The 14,468-nt window shown below is 42.5% G+C and overlaps 1 protein-coding gene and 1 pseudogene across 23 annotated transcripts in view; one reads left to right on the top strand and one right to left on the bottom strand.

The window, feature by feature from the left end:
- Klc1 (kinesin light chain 1) overlaps positions 1-14,468 on the top strand; it is a 65,145-nt gene that overhangs the window by 5,473 nt on the left and 45,204 nt on the right. The gene's annotated exons all lie outside the window — the stretch shown is intronic.
- On the bottom strand, positions 1,530-1,617 carry LOC141421800 (small nucleolar RNA SNORA51; annotated as a pseudogene).

The following is a 14,468-nucleotide window of genomic DNA, read 5'->3' as shown; positions in this document are numbered from 1 at the left end:
GCTTCTGTAGTAAACGTTTTAAGCTGAGTTATGTGCGTACGTAAAGTAGAAGTTATTTCCTTAATTTTAAAGTACTCTTGTTACCTCAATTTAAACCATAGGCTGTTCCCTGACTCCTGCATAATGTAGACATTTATGTCCAGGTCCTTCAGGAGGTCACTGTACTGCCACTACACTGCTCTTGGCAAAATAGGGACACTTCTTGCTGTCCTCCTGGCAAGAAGTGTGAGGTTGGAGAGGGCAGGTTATAGTCTGTGAAGTCGGCATTCTGACCCTAGTATCTGCTTCCACATGCCAGGCTTTGAACCACCTTGCAAGTCTTGAAGCCACAGCCTCACATGAGTTGTGATAATGCCATGTTAGTCCTGTAATTGCCCTTACTAGGGAAGACTTTGCCCTACTTCTGACATTAAAAAAATTATATTAACCATTTAAGGGGTTCAGTAATGTTGAGGGTATTCGAATTGTTGTACAGCACCTGTGGAACTCTGATCCTAGCACTTCTTCCTTCCTCCCCTCAGCCTCCCCTTTCTACTTCCTTTAATATGGTTCTGACTTCTTAGATATTTCATAGGAGTGAAATCCTACCATGTTTTTCACTATGTGACTGGTTTATTTTATTCACCATAGTGTGTTCAAAGGTTTGTTCACAACTGGGTGCTTGTGGCTTGCGCCTGTAATCCTAGCTACTTGGGAGTCAGAGATCAGGAGGATCATTGTTCGAAGCCAACCCCAGGCAAATAGTTTGTGAGACCCTATTTCAAAAATACTTAACGCAAAAAGAGCTGGTGGAGTGGCTCAAGTGGTAGAGCGCCTGTCTAGGAAGTGTGAGACCCTGAGATCAAACCCCAGTACCACAAAAAAAAAAAAGTTCACAATTCTATTCTTTTTAATTAAAAAGTCTTTTAAGTCCTAAACTTTTTTTTTTAACCTTTGGTGGGGCTGGGGTGTTTTAACTTGGGCTTCATGTTAGAAAAACAGGCACTCTACCACTTGAGCCACACTTCCAGTCTTAAGTCCTAAAGCTTTTACACTTGATCTTAGCCAAAAGGCTGAGAAGTGATTCTTAAAGCTTTTAGTGTGCTATTTTTACTTGTTTTTGCTGGGTGCTCTGCTTAGGTCTCAGTCCTGAGACCATCAGGAGTCAGGTGCTCTGCAGTCTGGAATCCTGAGCTCTTCTGGAGCTCAGAGTGCTCTTTGGTTATGACAGAATTCTGTTCTTTTTGTTTGTGTTTTGTAACAGGATCTTTCTTGGTAGCCCAGACTGGTCTGGAATGCCATATTCTCCTGCCTTGGCCTCCCGAGTGCTGGGATTACAGGTGTGTACACTGCATTCAGCTAGAATCCAGTTCTTATGGAGGTTTAGACTGGGGTCTTCTCTTGCTGGCTGGCTGTCAGCCGGGGGCTGTTCCTAGCTCCTGTCCTAAGCCAGCTGTGAAGACTCTGTGTCACTGAATTTCTTTCCCACTTCGAGTGTCTGCCTTTTTGCCTCTGACCACCAGACCCACTTTTTCTTTTTGTTGTCTTCCCCACATCTCCCCATTCAAAATATAGAGCAGGCATAGGGCCTGGGCTGAGGTATATATTTGGTAGGTTTACTTTGCCTCCTCTACAGCCTGTGGCAGATCCACTTTTTTGTGTGTGTGTGTTACTGGGGTTTGAGCTCAGGGCCTTCAACTTGGGCCACTCCACCAACCCTATTTTTGTGATGGATTTTTTTTTTTCAAGATAGGGTCTCTCGAACTATTTGCCCAGGTTGGCTTCGAACCTCGAACCTCCTGATCTCTGCCTCCTGCGTAGCTAGGATTACAGGCGTGAGCCACTGGCACCCAGCTCAGACCCACTTTTTAAAAGGTCTGTGCCCCATCATAAGGTCAGCTGACTTGGAACCTTCATACATATGTGAAATCCCCTTTTCGGGAGTTCCTGTCTTAGTATTTGATGGAATAACGAGGAGAGAAGGTGTATGTACACCAGGAATCTTGAGGAGAGGGAGTTTCTTAACCCAGCACTGTATCTCATAATTTTATTGTGTTCTCAAAAAAAAAAACCATTCATAGTTGGGCATAGATGTGCATACCTGTTGTCTAAGCACTTGGGAAGCCAAGACAGGAGGAGTTCTAGGCCAGCCTGGGCTATGTAGTGAGACCCTGTCTCAAAAAAAAAAAAAAAAGGACAAAACACCAGCCAACCAACCAAAGAAAAAACCCTTTTGTAACCACCTTTCAGTTAACAGCAGAATGACGGCTTCCAAATACATACAGCCTTAAATATTAGAAAACACTGAAAAATTGGGATATCATTTACATAGAGTAGAATGCCAAGATTTTAAGTATGCTATGCAGTCAGTTTGATTAATTTGTATCAAGATACTTGCCCAGAAAGTTCCTTCTAATAATTAATCTTTTCTCCTCCAAGCAACTCAAATTTGGTTCCTGTCACAGTAGGTTTAGCTTTCCTAGTCTAGCATTCTGTATAAATAAGATTATATACTATGTGTCTTTCCATCCAGTTCTTTGTTTAGCACACATTTGTGAAATTCGCTTGTATTGTTGCATGAATCCGCGGTAAGTGTTCCTTCCTGCTCCTGAGTGAGTTCTGTTCTGCTGTGTGACTCTGCCACAGCTGTTCTTTTGATGTGCATCTGGGGGCGGGCCTGCTCCTCCTTGTGTAAGGCACATGGGTGTACACTTTTCTTTCCTTTTTTTGATAAATACCCAGGAGTATAATTGCTTATAGGGCAGATGTGTGATTCACTTTTTCAAAGAAACAGCTAGTTTTCCACCAGCTACGTGTGTTCTGGTTAATCCACATGTCTCCCGCATTTGGAAGGTATGTGCTTGTTTTTGTATCTGTTTTGTGAAGTGCCTGTTCAAGGCTGTTGCCCAGTTGAGAAATTGGGTTGGCCAGTGATGCATCTGAATGTTACTATGCAACATAAGGCCTCATCAGATGAAGCTGCCCAGATTTGACCTTTAAGTCTCAAAATCATGAGCCAAAATAAACCTCTTAGGTCTGGAGAATGTGGTCAGTGGTAGAGTGATTGCCTAGTGTTTGCAAGGCCCCTGGGTTTGATCCCCAACACAGCAAACCAAAAACACTATCTTTTCCTTTTATTCTCTCTGGTAATGGCATTTGAACTCAGGTCTTAGCACTTTGAGGCAAACACTCTAATGCTTGAGCCATGCCTCCAGCCCTCTTTTCCTTATAAAAAAAAAAAAAAAGGGAGGCAGGGTATGGTGTTGCACACCTGTAACCCCAACTACTCAGGAGGCAAAGATCAGGAGGATAGCAGTTTGAAGTTAGCCTGGATAAAGTTACCAAGACTCCATCTCAACCAATAAGCCAGGCATGATGGGTTGTGTCTGTGACCCCAGCTACACAGGAGGCATAGGTGTGAGAATCATGATCTATGCCATCCCTTACGCAAGACCCTTTCCAAAAAATAACTAAAGCACAAAGGACTGGGAGCGTGGCTCAGGTGATAGAGTATTTGCCTAGCAAGTGTGAAGCCCTGAGTTCAAACCCCAGTACTGCAAAAAAAAAAAAAAAAAAAAAGCTTGTCTTTTTATTATTGAGTATAGGACTTCTTTACATATTTTGGATAGAAGTTCTTTGCTAGATACATGTGTTGCATATATTTCTCCCCAGTCTGTCTCTTAACTCTTTTTTCGTTATTTTTTAATAAATAAGTAGTTTAATTTTTTAGTAGCTTTAAATTTTGATGAAGTCCAACTTTTCAGTTTTTTTTTTTTATGGTTCCTGCTTTCTGTTGTCTTACTTGCTTTTTAAAATAGTTTTAAGACGTATGCTGTATTGGAGACTCAGGATGCAAAGTGTGTTGGTGAGAGTTGTCACATTTCCAATCCTGAGAGAGCTCTTTTTTTCTTTTTCTTTTTCTTTTTTTTTTTTTTTTTTTGCAGCACTGGGGTTTGAACTCAGGGCTTTGTGCTTGCTAGGCAGGCGCTCTACCTACAGCTCAACCAACAGCTCACAATGGGGATAGTTGCATCATTGACTTATTCTTATATTAGGAAAAAGCACATTCTACATTTTCATGTAGTCCCTTTCCCTTTTATTTCTTGTGCTTAAAATTTGCTTTTGAGGAAGATGGGCCCATGGTCCTGTGGCGAATTCAATGACCGCTGAGGGACAGTTCCTGACAGCTGATCAGGGAAGCAGCCTCTGGCAAAATCTGTTTCCTCAGGTATAGCCATGGTTAGAGACAGCCTTCTTTGGATTTCTGGAAGCAAAGTAAGCTTATGTAGAAATATGTGCAACTCCTGGAAACAGGTGAGGTTAGGGTGTTGTAAACTGGAGGACCTGAGCACTTAGAAGCTGCTTCTGGCCTTGGGAGTTGCTGTGGAGAAGCATCCGAAGGTGTTTGCCCCCATTTCTTTAGTTCTGAAAGCATCTGCTCAACAAAATCCTCAAGGCAAACAAAGGTTTTTGTTGTATCTAGTAGAGTGTTTTTGTTTAGGATGGAAACACTCAGAATAGCTACTGTTATTATGAAATCTTTCATTTGAACACTCCACTTTATAGGTTTTTGTGGTTCATTTTTGTGATTCAAGTTTAGTAGGGGAAATAAAGGGATTAGGTTAGGTTAGATTAGAGAAAAAAATTAGATAGAGGAGGTGCTATGTGACAAGTATAAAGTGATGTGTTAGTACACTTTCAGCTCTAAGTGCTCTTTTGGGGAAGCTCTGGAGATGAAACTCTGTAAACATTAGGTAGTGATGGATGGTAGAAATACAGGGATTCTTCTCCCCTCCCATTTTTTTTTTTTTAAATGGTGCTGGGGATTGAACACAGGACCTCGGGCATGCTAAGCTACCTAGGAACTCTGTCCCCAGCCCTACAGTGATTCTTAACTGGTAAAGGATAAGCAACAGGTAGCTGGATAGAACATATTTACTGTTATAATATGGTTTTATGTTTATAAAATGAAATAACTCACTGTGGTAGTACAGACTACAGAGATGTGCAGTGTTTGTTTGTTTTTTCATAGATGTCCTGGTTTGAAAAAGTTTCAGACCTTCCAAAACTTTTTTTGGGTTTGTTGGAGTATGAACCTTGATTGATCGATCTATCTGTCTATCTAGCTACCTACCTAAATATCTTTTTTCTTTCTCCCTTCCTCTACCTCTTTTTTTTCTTCAAAATAAAATAAATTTTATTTTAAGATAAGTAAAATAAAAATTTCCAGGATGATATAAAAATAAAATTTCAGAAGAGTTACAATGCTTTACAAATTTGAAAATATCCATTTTTTCTAGCTAAAATTAAAAACAAATAAGCAACAACAACAAAAAAAAACCCCAGCTGGGTTCTCCTGTCTGCTTCTGTATTCAACTTGGTGTATGTTGATGTGGCTGAAATATGTGGAGGAAATGAGACCTCACAGAGACTTGTAGTTGGAAGGAGAAATATTTTAGTAGCTTTGTTAGCTCATTGCAGATCTTCACCAGAGCTGTTCAGGTGCTAGTTTCTCAGCGGTGAGCTGCACTGAGGACTCCAGCGGTCTCATCAAGCCGTCCACACTCTATACAGCACGGTCAGTGCTTGCTCCTTCTACATGGCTCTTGCACATGCGTGATGTTCATGCACTGGTCATCTTTACTAGTGAATGCAGGCTTTTTTCAACAAACATATCCCAGAGGAAGGTCACATCTTCCTGGCTATCCACATGTGGCTCCAGCTGAGCTGGCAGAGCAGATCCTGTGTCAACCAGCAGATCCTGTGGACAGGGTTGGCATTGTGCAGGCTGTAGGTGGGGAGCTGCCCTCCACATACTCTCCACGAAAAGCCACAGGGAGCTCAGCTCAGTTACCTGCAGTCTCACTGTAGGTTAAGATGTGTCAAGGAACCTTTTCTGCTCTGGGCAACCATGGTCCTCTGCAGGCGCGCAGCCTCTGGCTCCTGTAGCTCCAGACCCAGAGGCAAGGAGGCAGCTACCTTGGCCATTGCAAAGGACAATCAGCCAGTAGTTCTGCAGGTGCTGAACGTAAAAGCCCAGAGGGAGCCCGGCGCCCACCTCTTGCCCAGTGAGTAACCGACTGGGCCCCCTTCCCTTGGAGAGTCTCTCTTTTTTTTCTTATTTTTTGGTGGGAATGGAATTTGAACTCAGAGCTTTGTGCTTACAAAGCAGGTGCTCTACTGCTTGAGCCACATCTCCAGTCCATTTTGCTCTGGTATTTTGGATATAGGGTCTTGTAAATTATTTGCTTCAGCTGGCCTCAAATGGCAGTCCTTTCTATCTCAGCCTCCCAAGTTACCAGTATTATAGGTGTGAGCCAGTGGCGCCTGGCTTGGTCTCACGTTTTTTCCCCTGGGCTCCCCTGGACCACAATCTACTTCCCACCTTACTGGGATGATAGGTGTGCACCACTAGGTCCAGCTTTTTATTTGTTGAGATGGAATCTTGCAAACTTTTTGCCTGGACTGACTGGCCTCAAATCTTAATCCTCCTAAATAGCTATGTGAACTAGTGTGCCTGGCTCCTTTTTTTGTTTTTTTGGTTGAGACATGGTCTCGCCATGCAACCCAGGCTGGCCTGAAGTTTGTAATCCACCTGCCTAAGCCTTCTGAATGCTGGGATTACAGGTATGCACCACTACACCTGGCCCCCTTTGAGTCTTTATTATATAATTTTTGTTCTGAAATTTCAGAGCTAAAAAAAGTATGCAGTTGTACTACTGATACTGCTATTGTTTACTCTGCTTTTTTTTTGTTGTTTTGGTCAGGGTCTCAGTACATAACCCAGGGTGGCTTTGAACTTGCAGTTCTCCTGTCTCAGCCTCCCTAGTGCTGGGATTACAAGTTTGCACCACCATGCTTGATCCTTACTCTGCTTTTTAATCATGATAGTGGGCTGGTGGAGTGGCTCAAGTAGTAAAGCACCTGCTTTGCAAGTGTGAGGACCTGAGTTCAAGCCCCAGTACCACCAAAAAAAGAGATACCGCTTAGGAATTAAAAAAAAAATCATTATAGTTAGTGGATTTGGAAATTTCTAAATACATTAAAAACAGCGTTAAGATTGTTTTGTTGATGTCACTTATTAAGAAGGGAAGATAGGATAAAAAGATTGAGAAAGGAAACTTTTTTTCAACTCCTTGACAAAGCCAAAAAGATTAGGTCACAATATGGGTATTTACTTTTATTTTCTTTGATCTATATAATTTAATTTATAAGCTTGTCACAGTAGCTCACGCCTGTAATCCTAGTTACTCAGCAGTTCAAAGCCAGCCTGGGCAAATACTTGAAAAAAACCTATCACAAAAAAAGTGCTGGTGGAGTGGCTCAAGGTGTAGGCCTGAGTTCAAACCCCAGTTCCACCAAAAAAAAAAAAGAAAAGAAAAAAAATTCTGAGGGCAGAGCACTTGCCTAGCATGCATGAGGCCTGGGTTTGATTCCCAGGACTGCAAAAAAGCAAAACAAAACAGTAACAACAATGTGACTGTTTGTTGTGTTAAGCTATAAATCATATTTGATAAAATTCACAGAGCTGTGCAGCCATTGCCATCATTGAATTCTAGAGTATTTCCATTACCTCCTGCCCATTAGCAGTCACTCTCCGTCCCCTTTGTCAGCCATTAATCTGCTTTATATCTCTGGGCTAGAAGTGGAATTATGTGGTACGTGGCCTTTGTATCTGGCTTCTTTCAGTTACCATAGTACCTTTGTTGTATGTATCAGTACTTTGTTCTCTTTTTATAGTCAAATAATATTTTGTTGTATGAATTGAACACATTTTGTTTATCTGTTTATCAGTTGATGGACCTTTGGGTGGTTTCCACATTTTGCTAGTGCCAAACCATTGCTGCACAAGTTTTACATTTCTCCAGTATTTTGTTTTTTGGAGCTCTTGTATGCAGGTTTTTGTGTGAGCATGTTTTCAGTTTTGTCAGGTATATTCCATGGGCATGCCAGTTTGTTCATTTAATTTTGTGAGTTTTGACATTTATCTCATTGAATCTATAGCATACTCTATAATCTTGAGTTCCAAGATTGTGGGCATTTATCCTTAACATAGCATGGACTTCCCTCTGCAGACTGGTCCCTCAACATGTGCCTGGTGTTCTTCAGGGTGACTGCATGTGCATGGTGTAACGGGTCATCTGTGACCTCACCAGCCTTGCTGACACTGCCAGTTCCTGCTGGCTTAGCTCACATAACAGAGCTCTCGGAAAACATCTCCATTGTGATGTGCCCCAGCAACCGTGCAAGGCAGAGCGTCTGTGTTTTTCCTCAGTGTGTACCTCTTTATTGTATTTATGGGGACTTTGTCCAATAATAAAGAACTGTCAGGAGGACTGGCGGCATGGCACAAGATGTAGAGCATATGAATAGCAAGTGTGAGGGCCTTAGTTCAAGCCCCAGTACCCCCCCAAAAAAAAACAAACTGTCAGGACATCAGGTCAGCTCATATGTTTTGTCCTTTGCCTGTCACTCAGATCAGATGATTTTAATACACATATATATATAATTTTTTTTGTGTGTGGTGCTGGGGATTGAACCAGGGCTTCACACATGCTAGGTAAGTGCTTTACGTAACACTGAGCTACAACCCCAGCCCTGGTGATTTTTCTATAACATTCTCTGTTTTTTAAAATTTGGCTATAAGGCACATTATATAAAATTTGCTGTCTTAAAGTGTTGAATTCAGTAATTCTTAATATAATTCTCTGTGTTGTGTCACCACCCACCCCCATATCATTCCATACATTCCCTGTGAGCACTCTTTTCTTTTTTTTTTTTTTTGCGGTACTTAGGTTTGAATTCAGAGCCCCATACTTGCTAGGCAGGCACTCTACCACCTGAGCCATTCTGCCAAGCCCAGCACTTGTTTTTTCTAACCCTCTTTACTGCATGAGCTTCCTGGCTGAATGGCACGTCATAAAACCAGAGGGTAAGTGACCAAGATGGTGCCCTTTCCTTCTGTGGCCTTAGCCTTTTTCTCACTAATTTTTGAGAAGGGTTAAGTTGTGGTAAAATTAGACCGCTGAGATTTGTATTGCCTGATTGTGTGGTCTGAGAGGAGGCTAACTATACTAAATGATCAGCTGTGGAGATGGAAAATAGATCACTACAGAAACAAAGGGACCTGTAACTCTGATAATCTGCCATGACAAAATTAAACCTTGCCAGGGGCATGGCTCAGGTGGTACAGGCCTGCCTAGGAAGTGCAAGCACTGAGTTCTCCACTGGAACAAAAAAAATTCCAAAAAAAATTCCAACGTGTAGATCCTGATCTGCAGAGTCTTAGTCACTTCTGCCTTACTTTTTTTGTCTAATAATGAATTCACATTGGGCATGGTGGTGCACACCTATGATCCAGTGCTCAGAAGGATGAGGCAGGAGGAGCTCGAGCTTGAGGCCAGCTTGGGCTTACATGTAGCGAGACCCTTTCCCAGAGCAACAACAAAAAGGGCTGCTGGAGTGGCTCGAGTGTTATAGTGCCCTAGTAACCAAAAGAAATCAGAAACAAAAAACAAAACAAGAAAAAGCAGTTCTGTTCTTGGCTCAGTGTTGTGTTGGTCTGTTTTTATTGTGGCAGAAGTGTTAAGTCCTTTCTGTATTGGAGGAGCCTGTGGACTTGTCCTGGCCAGTCAGGTATTGTTTTTTGTATTTCGAGCTGTCAGAAACACCAAGTGCGTGTGCACATGTGGAGTGTGTGTTTGCGAACATGTATGCGCTGGGCCGTGCGGTTCCTGAGGTGGAGGAGCCCTCCATCAGGAGGGAGCATGGACTCTGTCTGTTCTGCGTAATGTGAGCTTAGGGTTCCTTGTTCTAAGTAGAAGTTAAATGATAGTTGGCTAAATTATCTACAGACTTTTTGTTGTTCCTGTAAAAAATACACATGAAAATGCTCTGAAAACTAAGATATTGGATGCATGTGAACTATTACTATTATTATTGCAGTACTGGGGCTTGTCCCACTTGCCAGGCAGGTGCTCTGCCACTTGAGCCATGCATGCCTCCAGCCCCTTTTGTTTTAGTTATTTTTCAGACAGAATCTTTCTTTTTTTTTTTTAATTGCTTTGTTTTTGGCCCAAGGCCCACCTATGCCTCCCAATAGCCCAGCTTGTTGGTTGAGATGTGTCTTGCTAACTTTTTGCCTGGGCTGGCTTGAACCTCAGTCCTCCTGATCTTCCTCTATAGCTGGGATTGTAGGTGTGTACCACCACATCCAGTCTTTTTTTGTTTTGTTTTGTTATTTTGAGTGTAGCCCAGGCTGACTTGCCCTCCTCCTGCCTCAGCCAGCTGAGTCCTGGGACTATAAGTGTGTTTCACCATGCCTGGCTTAGATGTAAATTTGTAATGTACATGTTGTGTGTATACTTTGTCTGCTTACAGTATATCTTAGGTTTACTCCATCGTTCCCCTTCCTCCCCTTTCTTAGAACAATTTCAACAGGTTCCATTCTTCTATTTTCATATGTGAATACAATTGGTTTTGTTTTTAATTGAGTTATATACTTATTTTAGTATTCTTTGTATGTAGATAAAAATATCTAGTACAGAGTTCCCACATAACTTGCACTTAAGTTTCCCCCAATGCTTAACATCTGCATGGATGTGGTACATTTGGGACAACCATGGAACAAATAGGAACTTTATTTGGGGCCATCCGGTTTTCCCTCGTGTTCTTGTTCTGTCTCAGGATCCTCCCCGTGACACCACATCCTGTTTAGTCATCTTGCCTCCTGGCCTGTAAGAGTTTCTTAGAATTCTCCTGTTTTTGATGACTGAGTTTGCTTAAACTGGTAGAACACAGTACCACAGAGTGGCTTATGAACCAGAGAAATTTGTCTCTCACAACTGTGGAGACTGGATGTCTGAGATCAGGTGCCAGCATAGTTGGGTTCTGGTGAGGTCCCTCTTCCAGTTGCAGGCAGCTGCCTTCTTGTTGCCATGGTAGAAAGGAGTTGAAGAACTCTGGATCCCTTTTATAAGAACACTGATCTCATCACAAGGTCTCCCCTTATGATCTAGTCACTCCCAAAGGCCCCACTGCCTCACATCATAACACTGGGGGTTAAAATTTCAACATATGAATTTCAGGAGTGCTGGTGGAGTGGTTCATGTGGTAGAGTGGCTGCCTAGCAAGTGTGAGGCCCTGAGTTCAAACCCCATATGGTCAAAAAAAAAAAGAAAAAGAAAGTGAATTTCAGGGATGTTAGTTAGCTTTCTGTTACTGTAACAAATAAACAAGACAACAAACTTAAAAAGACCAAAGGTTTACTTTGGCTCACGGTTTGGAGGTTTTAGTTCAAGGTGGGTTGGTTGGTCCCATTGCATTTGAACCTTTGGTGAGGCAGCACATCCTGGCGGATAGCATATAGCCAAGCGGGGTTGTTCATCTTAAAAGTACGATGTGAAAAAAGCAAGTGAGAGGAAGAGACCAGCGTCCTACAGCCCCTTTGAGGGCTTTCCCCTCATGATCCGAAGACCTCTTGTAGGCCTCAGCATCTCTCAGTTGTGCTAAGCTGAGGTCTATACCTTTAACATTTGGGTCTTTTGGGCGCATTTAAGATCCAAACTGTACCAGGAATCACATTTAGTTTATTCCAGAGACCTTGACAATGACATTTTGTGGAATGTCCTTCAGTTTGGTTTGTCTGCTGTTTTTCTCGTGGCTAGGTCAGTATTATTTTGGGAGGAAGATGCTGAGCCCAATTTTGGATTCTAATACCATTTCATTCTTCCATAAAATGAATCAGAGCTCCTTGAGAAAAATGGCGAATTCCAGGGTTGGAATAGGGAAAATACAAGATGAGCCTGGAATTTCTTGTAGTGCTGAGAATAAGAACAAATGTGAAACACAGAGGATGGGCGCATGTCACAGGGGCTGAGGATGTAGCTCAATGGTAGAGTGCATGTCTAGCAGGAACAAAGCTCTGGTTTGAACCACGTCATCAAAAAAAAAAAAAAAGACGAGCAGCTGGAACACTATTTTTTTTTTAATAATTAGTAGCTTAAATAGAACCTAAATTAAAAATAAATCCCACAGTCCATATTGATGTAAATAATTAAATAAACAAGTGAGGGCCGAGATAGAGGAGAGATAAATTGGCATGTGGACCCGTTCCAAGCAGTTGTAGATACTCTTGACTTTTGGAGCCCCCGAGCTGTGCTCCCACCTCCCATGCCCCACCTCCCACCCACTACCTCGTACCCCCTGGGTGTGGGCTGTGCTGAGTGACTTACTTCCTCAGTGTAGCTTAGATGGCCTGTGTGTGTGTAAAAGGGGCATCTGTGCAGTGGGAGACTCTTAGGCAGCAGGCTGACCTGGATGTACCAAGTGAGGGAATGGCACATGTGCAGTGCTTAGGGTGTTGTAAGATTTGGGTTCCCCTTTCTGTCTTCTAAAAGTAACTCATGTAACTTCTTCTAAGTGAAATTGTGATTCTTGTAGTCACCACCATTTTGAAATACCATGCTTATTTTGCTACCTGATTCTTCAGTTTTTGGCTTTCTGTGCTAGGTGTTGGGGTCCATCCCTTTCTCTGCACCTTCTCTCCATACCTGTGCATTCTGGGTCTCTACAATCTCCCAAAGTAATTAGGTTGTCATTTGGGTTAGATCCACTTTTACCATTTGTCTTTGTGACTGTGCATGCCATAACTGAGTCATTTAATAAGCTGTGACTTTCTGTTGAGTCTTTTTTTTTTTCCCCCTTTGGAGCTAGTCATTGTCTGGTTTTTATTTCCTTACTTTGTAGACCTGGCACACATTGAGCCCTGGAGTCTTTAGCCTGGATCCCCTTTAACCTTGGAAGAACCCATCCTGCCTGCCTAGCCCTCTCCTGTCCCGGGGTGTCCTCCTTCTCATCTTTTCTCTTTGTTCTGAATGAGCACAGAACAAAGGTAGCTTGATAAGGGTACTTGTGAGGTAAAAATATTTTGGGCTCTGGTCTGTCTGTAGATTAGTTACTATACATTTATACTTGGTTGAGAGTTTGGCTGACTCTAGAATTCTAGATTAGGAATAATTTCCCTTCAGAATTTTGAAGGCATTTGTTTAAGTTGCCTCCTGTTGCAGTGTTGCTCTTGAGAAGTGTTCTTTCTATGTGACTTGTGATTTCCCCTCCTGTGGGGGCAGGGAAGGTACTCTTTTGTTACTATAATATTTTTATTTTCTTGATTTTTTTTTAAAGCCAGGCATGGTGACTCACACCTGTAATCCTAGCTATTCGAGAGGTGGAGATCTGGAGGATTGTGGTTCAAGGCCAGCTCAGGCAAGAAAAAAGTTCAGGAGACCCCCCATCTCAACAAAAAAGCTGGTATGGTGGTTTCTGTCTGTAATCCCAGCTACGTAGGAGGTATGAAGGATCAAAGTTCAGGCCAGCTGGGGCAAAAATGTGACCCCTACCTGAAAAAATAGCTAAAGCACAAAGGGTTGGGGGTGTGGTCCAAGTGGTAGAGTACCTGCCTAGCAAGTGCAAGGCCCCTAGTTCAAACCCCAGTACCACCAAATACATATATATATATATATATATATATGTGTGTATATGATGTTCTACCTGTATGACTAGAAATGCCTGGCATAGAGTCAGGCTCACTAAATGTTTATTGAATGGACTGGTTAGGTTTTACAAAGGGGAATCTGCCCTTTTCCTCTTTGAAGGCGAAAGTCTGGCTGCCTGTGTTCTATAAACCAGGCCCTGTTGAGGGCAGGGGGTATAAAAACAGACAATAGAGATGCATCTCCACACAAAAGGGTGGTCTGCCTGGACACAGGCACAGAGAGACTGGGTCTCTGTGTATCAAAGGACAAGGGAAGGTTGGGTTTTTTGGGAAAGGGAAAAGCCACAGTCATGACAGAAAGCTGATTGGGCGCAGCAGTCACTGATAAAAGTCGTGAAGGCAGTCCTGTGGATTGGGCTCTGAGATAGTCAGGCAAATGTTCTTGTGTGCGCGACCAGTTGTTCTATGGTACTTCTGCTGTCAGGCCACTTGTGCCTGAGCGTCTTCCCTGGCCCACTTGATGGGATTTGACCCAGGTGACTCCTTTTGAACCTGATAGCTTTCACCAGGGTTTTCAGGCTCTTCCTGTGCCGCCAGGCCGAGCTCCTGGTGCAGCCGCTTTCCCTGCTGTAGTGCACAAGGCAGCACACGTCTCAGTTTAAGCATTATTGCTGTTGGGCAGTTAGCTATCACCCTGAAGGCTTTCTCTTCTGTTCACCAGTGTAATAGAGGGAGTACCACCAAAAAAAACAGTAAAAATTGTAAAGATTGAGTTACTAAAATAATGGAGACAAAACAAGTTCTAAAATTAGATAAAGTAAAAATTGCTTTAGGGTAACTTCTGTCTTCAGTTTTTAGAGTACTGACTTTTTTTTTTTTAACAGTCTGCAGACATGGAACAAGATTTGTTGGGTTTGCTTTGATCCCAAGGCTTGAACTTCAGCCACAACAGCTTTATCCAGTGAACAATGTCTCTCAGAGGTTTGCCCAAGGTGCT

Source organism: Castor canadensis, chromosome 3 (assembly GCF_047511655.1).
Source record: "Castor canadensis chromosome 3, mCasCan1.hap1v2, whole genome shotgun sequence".
Lineage (NCBI taxonomy): Eukaryota > Metazoa > Chordata > Mammalia > Rodentia > Castoridae > Castor > Castor canadensis.
The sequence above is the reverse complement of the archived record's forward strand: the minus strand, read 5'-3'. Positions and strand labels throughout refer to the sequence as shown.